The sequence below is a fragment of the Bombus vancouverensis genome, unplaced genomic scaffold (genome assembly GCF_051014615.1).
Source record: "Bombus vancouverensis nearcticus unplaced genomic scaffold, iyBomVanc1_principal scaffold0052, whole genome shotgun sequence".
Classification (NCBI taxonomy): domain Eukaryota; kingdom Metazoa; phylum Arthropoda; class Insecta; order Hymenoptera; family Apidae; genus Bombus; species Bombus vancouverensis.
This window is the reverse complement of record NW_027468943.1, coordinates 286,350-302,521: the sequence shown is the minus strand read 5'-3', so window position 1 is coordinate 302,521 and position 16,172 is coordinate 286,350. Positions and strand designations below refer to the sequence as shown.

The following is a 16,172-nucleotide window of genomic DNA, read 5'->3' as shown; positions in this document are numbered from 1 at the left end:
TCGGTCGTGCCGTACACCTCGCTGCAATATGTCCAAATTCGCTGCACTCGGAACACCTAACACCTTCTCCCCTCTCCGGACACTTAACACTTAGATGATCCTCACTACCGCAAATGAAGCATCTTCTTTTCTTCATTGCATCTACAGATTGACTGGGCTTCCCGTTCTTCTGGGTTTTAGCCGGCTTCACAATCGACTTTGCTCTGCGACTCTTCTGCTCTTCGTACATCACTAACCTCTTCCTCAACTCTTTGATTGACGTAGCGCCGTACAATATAGCCTTATTGTTCTCGTCGTCTATTATTCCATCCACTATGTATTCCACCTTTGCTTCCTCCTCTATGTCCACATGGCTGGCTATTTCGAGCATGCGGTACATGTAAGCCAAACATGTACTATGTATCACTCTCCTTTTTTGTTTCTTCAAGTTTCTGATGTACTTGCCTACTGTTGACTTTCCTCGAAAATTCTTTCACTAGCTCCCTCTTCAACTCATGCCAAGTCCTGGCATGACACTCGAAGCTCGCAAATATTTTCGCTGATCCCTTCAGCAGCTTCCTGGCGTAGACTGCCTTCTGCCCATCCGACCACATGCACGTATCAGCGACTTCCTCGAACGACTCGAACCATCGTTCGACATTTTCACCTTTGTCGCCACTAAACGACTCTAATGCATCTTCGACGTCTCTAAAACTCAGTGTCGAACCAACACATGCCCTTCGACAATATTCATCACGGTCCTGATACACCTGTGGCGGATCGGTATCAACAGGACGCCGACAGGTCGAGGCATCAACGCGGTGCAACACCTCCCGGGCGATCCGCGGGTACCAACCGCCAACACTAGAGGGCTACGACGACAACGAGTCTATCTGTCTAACTCGCTAGCGGTCGAATATACGAGCGATTGATACAAATACCGCACCTAGCGATACTCCCTCTACGTCTAAGGCAGGGACTACCGGGCATAGCCTTACTGACGAGTCCACCGGTAGTCCCGGGACGAAACGCAAACACTCTCCCTCTCTTTTCATTAGCCTCATTGGTGACCACCGACAACGAACACGCACCTTTGGAGAAGGAGTCAGGAAAGGAGCCAACCACCGACGACGACCAAGCCAGGAAGTGATGTAGCCACTGCAATAGTTCATGGGCATCACCTCCAGCAGCACGTCAGAGGAGGCGACAACCACCACGTCCGCACGACGATCAGCCTTCCATCATCGACGACGAGCCATTCCCTCTAACTTGTATCGCGCTATATAGCTTTGGGGTCACGCTATAGCGCTAGGGGGAGGCTGTGTGGCGGATCGGTATCAACAGGACGCCGACAGGTCGAGGCATCAACGCGGCGCAACACCTCCCGGGCGATCCGCGGGTACCAACCGCCAACACTAGAGGGCTACGACGACAACGAGTCTGTCTGTCTAACTCGCTAGCGGTCGAATATACGAGCGATTGATATAAATACCGCACCTAGCGAGACTCCCTCTACGTCTAAGGCAGGGACTACCGGGCATAGCCTTACTGACGAGTCCACCGGTAGTCCCGGGACGAAACGCAAACACTCACACTCTCTTTTCATTCGCCTCACACCCTTCGCGTATCTCTCTTGTATCCTCTTGCGTTTTTCTTGTCATCTTCATCCTCACTTTCGTCGTCGCTTTCTTCTTCCGACGATATGTCGTTACCATCCATGGCCGCTTGTATCCGTGCGCGTAATTCTACTTTTCTGCCCGTCGTTTTTAAACCCAAACTAGCGAGGCGCTCCTTCAACTCCTTCGTATTCATTTTCTCAACATCTTCATCTTCGTTACAATCACGCTCAGCTCTCTGTACGTTTCCTAAATCTCGTTGACCGGTTAGCTCTTCACCGCCCGTCGATCCCTTAGGATACGATTGTCCAGCCCTACACGCCCGATTCAGCCTTGCAATCAGCACTGACCTCGCACCCGATATAGGGAGGTTCATTCGCGCGAGCTTACTCCTCAGCTCCTCCAGCGTCGAACCCTCTTCACCCGACAATCGTTCGCCCCCAACGTTTGCCATTTTTCACACTACACAAACTTAAACAGTCAACGATATCGTCTTTTACCGCACCGCGTACCGGTAAATTCACAACTAGCTCGAATAGCTCTGTTAAACCGTTTCGTTTTCTGTCTTGTCCAATCCCGGACGAGCCCCCAAAAATATGTAATATCGTGATATAATGTATTTACAAGGAGTGGACAATAGAGATGTTAATCAGACAGAAAAAGACGATTGTTGTTCAACCTGAACTATTCACGCCAAACGTACAGAAAACAGCGCAACTAAATAACTAGATAGCGACTCGACTTTTAGCAAAACGCAATCAACACTCTCTCGGCAACGCCACTCGCAAACTCTGTCTCCGCTCAACTCGCACTCGGCTCCTCGACTCACACTCTGTTTCTCGACTCACACTCTGGCCGTTGTCGCATTCTATTGCCTTTTTCCTAGGCCCGCCGCACACGTGTTCTGCAGACGCTCGTAGCCAGGGTCACGTAGGTCTTTTCCACGAAACTATGCACTTGAAAAGCCCGATGACACATTGATGGGCCCGACGGCGCCTCGGCTCTCGCGACATTGTTCATAGTTCGCCCGATATTTCTTAGGCCTTTCGTCCACGATACTACATATATGTAGTGGTGTACTGGTCATCTTTTTTCCACACGTTTTTAGCTTTTTAGCTGTTTGTGTATGGGCGCCTAATCAGCCAATCAGAAATAGCCGGTATTCTATGAATCCTTTTCTTCAATGCTCGAAGAGCTGGATATTTATCCAAAGCTGATGCCCCAAACATATACTCGAAATTTTCAAGGGCCGCTGCAAACACGAAGTCCGCCCATGTCGTCTGAAAAAAGGTTTGTATACATTTATTTTGTACCTCCTCTATTAAACAATTTTTTTAATTTACCTTGAAACATGTGAAAAATCGAACTCTTAACTAAAGATCACTAGCTTTTTAGGAAGAATTTGGATTTTTATTTTATTGTCAGAATTTAATGGATAATTTTAGAAACTTCAACCTTTGGAGGTATTTGTTAATTAAAAATGACAAAACTGGTATTATGTAAAAAAGAGTAATGTGTATCCTGAATCAATGTCGAATGGAAATTAGACAGTTCTATAAAAATAATCCTTCTCACGATTCCACAACTTCATAGCTTAATTAAATACAATTCTTCGGCGATATAATTACAAATACATTTACAGGAATTGTGTAATATGATAAATATCTCGTTAAAGAAATTGAAATCGTAAATTCCGCGGATAACCAGCGTTTATCATATAGAGACAGGGATTTGCAAAGAATAAAAGTTGTAGAACGTTGAAAGGCGTTGAGAGAAACGTGATGTTATCCCGTTATTCGTTAACGCAACGCAGTTAAAAAAATCCCGTAGGAAGATTACGATAATAGATAACCTGAGTCGAGTGTTTGTCGGGGGATCTAAAAGATTCCTTCGAGTTGAGCGTCTGAGATTGCAGAGAAGAAAATTTGGAAGCCATCGAATTCGTGATGTCGATAGAAATCTTCAGTTGGAATCGTTGTATCATAACGTAGTCTGCTTATTGTCGATAAGACTTTACTAAACTAAAAGTGACTACTAAAAGTTTCTATCCTCTAAATTCTATCTACGATTCTATAATCTAAAAACTGACTTTTGCAAACAAACTGTAACATTCGCTTAACGGAAAGACATACGTATCTTGTTTGTACTCGTCTTTTCACAATGAATTCTTGAACGTCTGTCTCTGTGGTGAGACAAATGCAAAGTCATCTCATCAGTTACTCACCTTGCTTCAAATCTCCAAGAGCATCGACGAGCACGTCGCATATCATCGCATCCCATTCGTTCCTTCCCATTAGATCGTACTTCTTCGCCAAGTATCGCGCCACAGCGTTACTCTGCGCTACCGGTTTCCCGTCTATCTCCAGCACAGGCAGCATTTTATAAGGCATTGCTAAGAACAAACATGGCTCATATGAACACTGTGTAGAGGGAAACGATCGATAGGAAATCACAACACAGCTTCCGAGGCCGTTGCGTTCTTGTGAATAAATGAATCGAAATCATTTCGGTTTTAATCAACATGGCCTAGTAAAGAAATACAGAAATGTCTTCTTTCTCCTTTTTTTCTTTTCTTACGATTACGATGGACAAGGTATCGCGTGTTTTTGACTGTTGGGAAGAACCTAAAGTTTTTAAAATCAAGGATAAATGATCGAGTATAAAATTTGTAATTCTCACGGAAAGGAACGAATCTGTCCGATGCGGTGTACTGAATGTACGAGGAACGATCAGTATCGTTTTGCAGCATTGCATAAGGAAGACCTTCTGCAATGATAGTGGACTTACAACTGCGAATAAAAAATTCACGTCGCATAATACCAGACACGGAAAAGATATTAGAAAATGTACACGGTTCTTGTAATGAAAATTGAAATGCAAGGAATATAAATCGAATGTCTCTTGCGAACGTAATTTTGTGTTTTACACCGACAGGATTGATTTACAGACTTACGTTGATTTTTGGTTTCTCTATCTGCAAGCGACATATAAGATTATATCGAAGACTAGGTTGCGTAAAACTTTTATTATACTATTTACGATAGAAATGTCGCAACGGAAGATCGAATTTTATGTCTGCTTTGTTCTTTCGACTTTTTAGCTATGTTCTTGTTCATTTCCGAACTGATTTCAATTTTTTATCCTTCTTTTCCGACAAGTCCCAAAAAGTTTTTAAATTAACGAGAAACGTAGAAGTATTTTTGTATTCCTATTTTAAGTCACCTATTTACGGTTTTCTCAAAATATTCGAAATGCTTCGATTCATTGAAAACAATAAAGATTGCAACACAAAAATTCGAGAATCGTAAGTGAATTAAGTTGGTATTCGATAAACACGATATTACGGAAGCAAAACTTAATGAAAAGTTCGACTTTATTCCGTATGAAATTTTACTTTAAGTAAGTTTAGCCTGCACGTGAAACGAAAGTTTTATATACAGAAAAGTTTGAGTAAATGGTAGATACCTGAGAGTTGAACGATGAAAGTAAAAATCGATTCTTCACGCTTACAATCCTTGTATTCAGGCCAGAGTTCTTCGGGGATCCTCTCGTCGGTATACTCGATGCCAGTATATGCAAATATGTACCGTATATGTTCGGCACGACCACGGGCATTGAAGTAGATTTGTTTGTAGGTAGGTTCGTCGCTCATTTTCCTTGCTCTGTCAACTTATCGAGAAAAATGATACAATTAACTCGTGTAATTAACAGACTGTGTGCGTGTTTGTGTGTATAGAGAACAATTTATTTATAGATGGAATAATTCGTATAATACGCAAAATAAATCATTTAGAAGGCTGGAATATGTGTTTTTGAAACAATTAATTATGTCGAAAAATATTTCAAACGAGATATAATTATGAAAAAAATAATAATTAAATGTATGTAAATGCATGTAATAATAGTTAAATGTATGTAAATGTAATAATTAAATGTAATTAGTTTCTTTATACGCACGCGATATTATTGGCGATATATGAAGGTCAACTTTATTTTTTTAAATAGATATATTTATACGTATATTTATAGATATAAATACATATATTATATAGATATAATAGTATATATAATATATATAATAATATATATGTCGAGTCTGAATCTCCGAGTCCGAGCTCGAGGCGCCCTCCCGGGCAGGGCTCGCGGGAGATTGCGATTCCGTGTTGGAGTTCTCCATCGTCCGGTCGCGGGTGGGGTACCTTTATTGTCGATAGTGACACTAGTGACGAGGGCCTCAGGCTTAATAACGAATCCGCGGCCAACGGGAGGACTATCATATAAAAAGCAACAGGATACACGAAATAATATAATTCTGACTAGGACAACATAAACGCAAGAAGTGTTGATATTGAAAAAAATATTTAATTTTGTATATAAATATTTTCATATTTAAAAAAGTTTCCGGAAGCAGGAAGATTTACAAACAAATAATATCATAAACCGAATGTTTCATGATCCTTTTCTAATTAGAGTGTGTGACAGCATGTGAGAACGTTTCTTAAAAATATGACTTATTGCAATTACTTAATCGCAATTATAAACGATTAAGACCTTCTCACAACGAGGCAATCTATCCAAAGTGTAAAACTCGTTATACTTGATGAGAAAACAAATCTCTACTTAGGTTTCATTTCGTTTCATCGCGTTCATAAAAAGTGAATTTGTATGAACACATCGTGCAATTTAGTAATTAGGACCGTTGATCTCGCTGCAACATAGATGGATAGAAAAAAGCCATTTAAAATGATACATCGTCGGGAAGACAATTATGAAAATTATAAATGGAGCACAAGATAAAATTGTTTAAGATTAATTCTTCTTTTTTTTTTTTTAATCGCGAGTGTTTGCAAACGAAGTTTCAATCTGTTTACAATGATAGCAATGAGAGGAGGATGTCTATGAAAGTTATAAATGCGATATTGAATAACATTTCTGCGAGTGGGTTTGTTTTTCGTTACAAATGTTTTTTAAACGAATCTGCAATCTGTTGGAAACTACGGAACAGTAACGGGACGACTGATAGGGAAATAAAAAAGATCGCGTTTTATTTGAACAGACAAATCTTTGAAATCTATTCGAAAGTCTATTTGAATTGGTACGAGCTCGAAAGGAACGGCGAATACTATAGAAGAAGGATTAATTAAAATTCTTATTAATCTGTACGCTTTGTATATTAAATACCTTGATCGATGCCAAGATAACAAATTATTATACGAAACAGTGAAGTATCCACGTCTGACATTAATATTGAGTATTACCATTACTGTAATTTAATTTTTAACCGATCCTGAAAATTCCTTAGAACGTAAAAAGTATAAAATGTTACTGTGCATTTCAAGATTAAATGCACTGTAATTTAGAAACAGTTATGAAGCGGAAACAAATAATTTATTCAGAATAAGAATTCTACGTAATCATGTTAAAAAAAAACGTACTTATAACGCGTTTAAACTCCAAATATGTAAAGACAATAAGGGAAAAAAATTAAACGAAGAATCGTAAATTCACACAAGATTTTATCCAAAAAAAAATTGGCCTGTACCAATATTTTTATTTGTCGTTACAAGTTACGAGGGTATTAAAAAGTTGGCCACGAATGGACCAGAGATAAGAATTTATCAGACTTGCTCTCGTAAATTTCAAGACGTTGCATCGGATATTCTTGAAAATCTTTGGACAATGGCCTCGATATTTCGCAGCTTCTATCCTCGAAGCGGAAGAACTCGGCGTTAAAAGCGACAGAACTGGAGAAACCCGGTGACCGCGAGCCTTTCACGCTCTCGACAGATTTCTCATCCCTCGTAATCCTCCCGGTGTCACCCAATTTCCACCCTCGTATTGCGATTTGTTGCTTCCAACGAGGCGACACCTTGTCTTGTGATTTCCTTTTTCGTCGCGTGAAACACGACCGAACACTTGTTCAAACACACAATTCGTATTTATCTAACTCGACAAAACGCCGTGTCATTGAAACAATAGCATTCTTTGGCTTTTATGTAAATTCCAATAAATTATGATAATGTTCGTGGAGACATTATTGCTACCTATTTTATCTGTCGTGATCCAAATTGATTTGTGGCTACGTATGTATATATATATATTTGTATTTTCTTTTGTTCTTTCTTTTTAATTTATGTGATCTGAGAATTACATTTCTGAGAGTTCGGTGAAATTCGATGCTTTATTTTTATCAGTAGAATCTTCCTTGTCATTGTCAGAACGCAGACGTTTACGCGTTTACGGAAAGTTTAAGGATACAAAAATACAGAAAAATGTAGAAAATATGCAAGAATATGTAAAATATCGAAAGTACAGTACTTCTAATAATACTTAGTAGCATGCTTACAAACAAATTTCTTTTGTATTTCTTGAAATTGCGTAAAGATTCGCGGTAATTATCGGATTTTTGTCCTCTTTTATCTGCTTTTTTTATTCGCAACTTATATGAGATATGAATTAATATTCAACGACGTGCGCTCTGTGCCACGAAATGAATTATCTCGCGTTAAGACTGCGGCAATTCTTACGTTTGATATTTCATTTAACGAACAGCCGCGCGTTCCTGAGTTTAAAAACCGCCACTCTGAACTTATGCTGAGAATAATATCAGGAAAAGCGAACGAGAGATGATTAGAAAGAAAATGCGAGGAGCAGTGAGGGGGATATTACTAGACTGCGCTTTTTTGTGCAAGTATAGCAGGATGTTTGGGAGTGTAAAATTTTAACGAATGCGTATAATATGAAAAAAATATATGAAATATCCAAGGTATAGTTTTATTAAACTTACTTTTTATAATGCTTCGTAGGTAAAACAATTTTCTATCCAGATTCCACTTTCTCAATTATATTTTAAAAAATGCTCGATAAGGAGTACAATTTTCTACCCTTTCTAATTATATCTTCCAAAATTCTTGATAGGTGAAACAATATTCCACCGACGATTTACTTTTTTAATTGTATCCCCCAAAATATGGACCTGCTTAACGTTTAGATATTATTATTTTTTTCGTTGTTACTTGATACGGCTAGCAATTAAATAGTGAGAATACGAAGAATTGGAAGTGCCATTTTCGAAAAAGAATTTTGGTTTTAAATTGGAAATTAAATTTGGTTTGGACATATATGACACAATTTGTATGGACAATGAAGAGTACGAATCTACGAATTTCGAGGTAAAAGTATTGATATATGTATCGATATTTCTGGTCGTTACAATATCTCTAATCAATACAAAGTTCTAACTGAATGTTAGAATGTTAAACGTTAAAACGTTTAAAACGTTAAAATGTGTATCGAATCGTTGTAATTCCAAAGATGTCAATTGATGTAATGTAATAATAAAGTATAAAGTATAATAAAGTAAAAAGTATAATTTCGTCTGTGGTATAATCTTTCTATTCCATTTTGTTACGTCGCACCGCGAGCAATATGGCAACCAGATGTCACCGGATACTCGCAGCGTATCCTCCATAGTTTCAAGTACCTTCCATAAATCTCATAGATTTCCTAGAAAAGGTCCTTCAAACCAAACAAACGTCTGTTTCCGAAGAATCTCTAAAGACTATTGTCTACCCCGACTGGACAAGGGAAAGTTAGTTTTTCTCACGTATGCTGCAACTTTCCTCCCACTAACCACTTTCTCTCGAGGGCGGTTAAGACCCTTCGTTAACCAATTAACAACGAAGCCACTTCCTTCACTCTCCTAACTAAAATCGTCACCAACAAATCCGTATGGTCCCGTGCGCTAGACACACTCATCCTTAGCTTTCCTCCGAGACAGCATCGTCTCCCAAGACAGTACTGATTTCACATCCTCCGAACGGTCAATATCCTTCCACCGGGTAGGACACACCCACAGATCAGTCACTCATTCATCTCGTACATATTCTCAACGCGAGAATTGATTGTAATTTCAACAAATAAATAAAAAAAAAAAAATCTCGTACATACGCACCAGCGTAACTGCCTTCGTTATAAGTTGTTGGAATAAACGGTGAAATATAACTTACTATACTGTGTCATATTCATTTAACCACCTCTTATCTTAACCGAAACAGGGGAACGACTACTTCGCGGCTTCGATTCACCGAATCGTAGCGAGAATTTACGCCTCTCGCTACTGCGACTGCGTCTCTCCGCGAACGGTCGTAACACATTGATCGACAGAAGTACTAAACTCTAATAACATAAATTTATATATTTTCTATTTCCCAGCCACCAGTTTTATAGATTTTTTATCTTCTGTACTACTTTTATCCCTTTTATTTTTTCTTACATGAGATTATTGTAAATTTAATATCATTTGTTCGCAATATTTGTTATTTATCTTTCCTTGAATTTGAAATTTCGCGCTTCAATGTTGTGTGTTGTTCGACGTTTTATCGAACGATGTTTATCGAACTAGTTTATGAATACATACATAATCATTAAAGAATCTATAAACCTTACTAGTTTGTTTTTACTAAGTTTTGTTACAGAAAACATGTTCTCATAAATTTTCAACTTTAATTTATGGAAATTTATTAACCTTAAACTATAAAATCATTCAATGAGTCTTTCCGGATGTTTTTATGTAGTCATAATTTCACATATCAGCACAGCTCCACCAATAGGATAAGAGTTATGTGGAAGCAACAGGGGGGAAGAAGAACATATAGATATCTAAAGGTTATTTTTGTCTCATTCAAGTTTCTGTTAACCGGCTTGGAAATTTCCTGTGCTTGTTTCGACTTTGAAGTCTTAAAAAAAAAATTGTAAGTAAATAGTATATATATAGTATATATATCTCGAGTCAAAGTTTCTCTTTATAAATAATAAACCGTTTAAAAACTATATTTTGTATGTTTTTTCTTATTCATAATTAAATAATAAATATGAAATACTTCTACAGAAAGCCGACATCCTTCAATTAACCGAACAGCAGATGATTTAAAAATTAGTAGTTGAAAGAAATAAATGTTATTACATGTTCATAATTGATCGATAAATTTAAGTATACAATTAGATAGATATAGTATACTTTATTAAGACCTAGATAAAAGACTTTTTTCTCGTTTCTCTTCTCTTACTTAATCACTAAGAGTTATATAACGTTTATTCGATAATTCTGCTTCTCCTGACCTTTCCACAAATGGTTGTTTATATCTCGACATTCTTGGTACTTTTAATCAAATTTTAATAACAGTACTTTACTCGTCAGAAGTAAATAAAAAAGCTCTAGGTAGAAGCAAGGATTTACTTACCTTTCCTTTCTCGAATCTCAGTTAGCAATGTCGTTCCTCTTGAAAGATTTTCCAAGTTTCCAAGACAATTTCCACGCTGGTAACATTGTATACATTTCAAGTATCGTGACCACAGGAACTTGTTGAGGCAATATTGAAGAAAGCAAAGAGAATGAAGAAATTGTAGGAACTATGAGAGACTACTCCTTCTTTCACAACTTATTTTCTCTTCGTTTGGGGGGAAAAACACAAATGAACGTAACGGTTGGTTTCATATACGTTTCAGATATCTGCTACTATCGCATGGAGGAGAATCCTGAAAAGAAGGAAGCGAGGAAGAAACAACTTTTGAACGAAACAATACCATTTTACTTGACTAAGTTCGACCAGATTATTGGCAAAAATAAAGGATATATCATTCCTTCTACCGTAAGATTTTTTATCCAAATTTAATGTTAAAATTTTTAGTCTTTGTGCAAACTGGGCCATGTTGTCCATAAAAAATTATTGAAACTTTGTTGCGACAAGACAGCTTTAATTGTTGAGAGCAGAGTGTATCTTTAAAATTCACTCCTGTTAGTTTATGTACAAATGAATTTGCCAAGATTTTCAGCTTTTAGATAATTATTCATGTATCTTCCTCATCAAGTTTGATAGAAATTATTACTATCGTAATCAAAGCAAAGATTAAGATATGTAAAATCATTTCTCTGGATATGACACTCTTGTTTAATGAGTGATAAATGATACCATTCGAAATATCATATTTATATAATATATAATGATACTTATAAGTGTAATCACTTAAGTACAGATATCTGAATTTTTCTCACTGTCACTGACATAGATACGTATTATCGTCCCTTAGATTACTTGACCAGTTTATTTCTTTCATCACTGTGTTATTATATAACAATAATAAATAGTCACATTAAATTAATTTAGTATGATTATGTTGTTTAATAATACGTGTTTCATTGCAAAATATTTAGCGATTGAAGGGCTCATAGGAAACATGAAAGTGAAAGAATACTAGAATCTACAGTTTACGATTTCAATTTCTTTAACGAGATATTTATCATATTACACAATTCCTGTAAATGTATTTGTAATTATATCGCCGAAGAATTGTATTTAATTAAGCTATGAAGTTGTGGAATCGTGAGAAGGATTATTTTTATAGAACTGTCTAATTTCCATTCGACATTGATTCAGGATACACATTACTCTTTTTTACATAATACCAGTTTTGTCATTTTTAATTAACAAATACCTCCAAAGGTTGAAGTTTCTAAAATTATCCATTAAATTCTGACAATAAAATAAAAATCCAAATTCTTCCTAAAAAGCTAGTGATCTTTAGTTAAGAGTTCGATTTTTCACATTTTTCAAGGTAAATTAAAAAAATTGTTTAATAGAGGAGGTACAAAATAAATGTATACAAACCTTTTTTCAGACGACATGGGCGGACTTCGTGTTTGCAGCGGCCCTTGAAAATTTCGAGTATATGTTTGGGGCACCAGCTTTGGATAAATATCCAGCTCTTCAAGCATTGAAGAAAAGAATTCATAGAATACCAGCCATTTCTGATTGGCTGATTAGGCGCCCATTCACAAACAGCTAAAAAGCTAAAAACGTGTGGAAAAAAGATGACCAGTACACCAGTATATATATATGTACGCTGGCATCGCTATGTTGGTAAATGTTCGATGTTATACGTGTCGTAAAATGTAACAGTTCTATTTAAAGAAAAAATTTCGTTTCTATGAGTACGTTTAAAGTTTAACTATAAAAAGTCTCATCTGAGCTGTGTTCCTTTATGTGAAGGTATTATTGTGTGTAATATTGTGAATTACGACTTTTCCTCTCCGATATTCGTGAATTGAATCACGGTCAACTCAGCTTGAACTAAAATCCTAACTAAAATCGTCACCAACAAATCCGATGGTCCCGTGCGCTAGACACACCCATCCTTAGCTTTCCTCCGAGACAGCATCGTCTCCCAAGACAGTTCTGATTTTACATCCTTCGAACGGTCAATATCCTTCCACCGGGTAGGACACACCCACAGATCAGTCACTCATTCATCTCGTACATACGCACCAGCGTAACTGCCTTCGTTATAAGTTGTTGGAATAAACGGTGAAATATAACTTACTATACTGTGTCATATTCATTTACCACCTCTTATCTTAACCGAAACAGGGGAACGACTACTTCGCGGCGTCGATTCACCGAATCGTAGCGAGAATTTACGCCTCTCGCTACTGCGACTGCGTCTCTCCGCGAACGGTCGTAACACATTGATCGACAGAAGTATTAAACTCTAATAACATAAATTTATATATTTTCTATTTCCCAGCCACCAGTTTTATAGATTTTTCTATCTTCTGTACTACCTTTATCCCTTTTATTTTTTCTTACATGAGATTATTGTAAATTTAATATCATTTGTTCGCAATATTTGTCCTTGAATTTGAAATGTCGCGCTTCAATGTTGTGTGTTGTTCGACGTTTTATCCAACGATGTTCATCGAACTAGTTTATGAATACGTACATAATCATTAAAGAATCTATAAACCTTACTAGTTTGTTTTTACTAAGTTTTGTTACAGAAAACATGTTCTCATAAATTTTCAACTTTAATTTATGGAAATTTATTAACCTTAAACTATAAAATCATTCAATGAGTCTTTCCGGATGTTTTTATGTAGACATAATTTCACATATCAGCACAGCTCCACCAATAGGATAAGAGTTACGTGGAAGCAACAGAGGGGAAGAAGAACATATAGATATCTAAAGGTTATTTTTGTCTCATTCAAGTTTCTGTTAACCGGCTTGGAAATTTCCTGTGCTTGTTTCGACTTTGAAGTCTTAAAAAAAAAATTGTAAGTAAATAGTATATATATAGTATATATATCTCGAGTCAAAGTTTCTCTTTATAAATAATAAACCGTTTAAAAGCTATATTTTGTATGTTTTTTCCTTATTCATAATTAAATAATAAATATGAAATACTTCTACAGACAGCCGACATCCTTCAATTAACCGAACAGCAGATGATTTAAAAATTAGTAGTTGAAAGATATAAATGTTATTACATGTTCATAATTGATCGATAAATTTAAATATACAATTAGAAAATGTTTCTTCTTTATTGATAACTAAATAATACAGATAAGATACAAGATACTTGTACGAAAAGTCGGCGCGTCGTTCAATTAACGGAACAGCAGAGGATTTGAAAATTAGTAGTTGAAAGAAATAAATGTTATCATATGTTCATAATTGATCGATAAATTTAAGTATGCAATTAGAAAATGTTTCTTATGTTTGGAAGAATATATAATCACTGCTGAATGTTTTGTAGTTACGAAAGTTGTATACAAACATACATTGTACATACGATTAGTAATGGTACTAAATTACTGTTAGAGGGTCTTGGGTGTATAGGACCATATGGTTAAATTAATACTAGGGATAACGAATCGCGCGAATGTAATTAATATTTTGAAATGCGTTGTTTGCATTAATTGATAGTTTTCTTATAAACTTTTTTATAAACAATTTCATTGCTATAGAAAAAAGATAAATGCCGGTAATATGTCTATCCTACTTAAATAGAAAGTGCAATATTTCGTTATAATATTTGGCGCAAGTTTATACATTATTACATCCAAAAATAATATTCTTTTTATATCTAAGCTATATTAAAATATAAAGATACAAATAGCTATGCGAGTAGTTAGTAGTTGATGCTTTTTACTTAAATTGTCTTATACTTCATAATTTGTAATAATATAATTCTTGTCATCAATGATTCTTTGTTTTTACTTTGTATATATTATACTTCCAGGAAGATGCCGCTCTATAAATTGACTTACTTCCCAGTTACGGCATTGGCAGAACCAATCCGTTCTTCTTCAGCTATGCTAGTATTCCATTTGAAGATGAACGTATCAAAAAGGACGTCTGGCCAGAAATAAAGCCCTGTAAGCTTAAAATTTAAAGAAGTTCTGTTTCTTAAATCTCATCTTTCCTAATTTAACTAAAGTAGCTAAATAAAGTAGAACACAATTATGCAGAGTATAACAGAGATTATTGTTTACTCTCCATTGCTCTATAAGATATGTGGGAGAACAATAGGTATTGTTAAGGAGACAATGCCCTTTGTTTGCTGATAAATTATCAATAAATTAAATTATATCTTTCCAAAACAGATAACAGGAAGCTAGATATTTAAGAAGCATCATAATCTGTTTGTTCGATAGAATCTTTGATTCTATTAGTTGTATGTTTTTAGTGACTCCTTATGGCCTGCTTCCTATGCTCGTAGCTGATAGAAGGAAGGTTGCTCAGTCTACAGCTATTTGCCGTTACTTAGCCAAACAATATGACTTAGCTGGAAAGACTGACTGGGCAAATCTTCATATTGATGCCACTGTTGATACTATTCATGATATTCGTCATAGTGAGTATCCAGTGCTGTTTTGCATAAATCTTATGAGAATCTTGATAACACATAGTACATATCTGTTCAGGTATTTATTAGTTGAAATCCGATTTAATATTTGATTTAATCGAACGATACACGTATGTCAACAATACAAGACAAAGGATTAAAAAGGATTGCAATTCTATCTTCAGTATCATTTAAATTTCGCACAAGACTGTATTCAAGTTAGTATAACATTAGCGAATAGTATTTAACTGAAAACAAATTTTCAGAAATTGCCGCCTTCCACTATGAGGAGGAAGAGAAGGTCAAAGCTGCAAAACGCAAGGCTGCTGAAGAGACGCTGCCGTTCATTTTAGAACGTTTGGACCAGCAAGTGAAGGAAAATGACGGCTACTTCTACGATGGTACTCTCTCTTGGGCTGATTTAACATTCGTTGCTCTGCTCGATTATTTGAACTTTATGTACAAGTCTGATCTGATCGAGAATTACGAGAATCTGAAGCTGCTGGAGAAAAAGGTCCTCCTTCTGCCCAAGATCAAAAACTGGATTGAGAGACGCCCAGTTAGCGAATTCTAAACTTCACGATTGCTTATGGTTTTATAAGCGTTTAAAGATTGCGGTCTTAGTGTGTTGAGAGAACGAAGAACGAATCGTGTTGATGGAAGTTTGTATGGAATATACTGATTGCTTTTAACATTCATTAGTTCCAGCTATTACCGATATTTTTGTCATTTAGTTAGGGTTTTCCCTTTAGATTACGTTGTGATAGAGAACTATTATTTGTGTATTCCTACAGAAACATACGAACTATATAAACTGTTGACACGATGTTGTGCTTTTGTATTATAGAGATAATAATAAAACCATCAAACAATCATTAATTATGTTTTTTA

General features: G+C 36.1%; 2 long non-coding RNA genes and 1 pseudogene across 3 annotated transcripts in view; 1 reads left to right on the top strand and 2 right to left on the bottom strand.

Moving 5' to 3' along the window:
* Positions 1–4,357, bottom strand: part of LOC143304735 (uncharacterized) — a 37,868-nt gene extending 33,511 nt beyond the window's left edge. Inside the window, exon 1 of the long non-coding RNA XR_013061386.1 lies at positions 3,820–4,357. This is a non-coding gene — a long non-coding RNA (uncharacterized LOC143304735). The remainder of the gene's footprint in view (positions 1–3,819) is intronic.
* An 820-nt stretch (positions 4,358–5,177) lies between these two features.
* Positions 5,178–16,172, bottom strand: part of LOC143304734 (uncharacterized) — a 71,292-nt gene continuing 60,297 nt past the window's right edge. For both annotated transcript variants that reach the window (XR_013061385.1, XR_013061384.1), the window contains one exon: positions 5,178–5,865. This is a non-coding gene — a long non-coding RNA (uncharacterized LOC143304734). The remainder of the gene's footprint in view (positions 5,866–16,172) is intronic.
* On the top strand, positions 14,261–16,160 carry LOC143304729 (glutathione S-transferase-like; annotated as a pseudogene).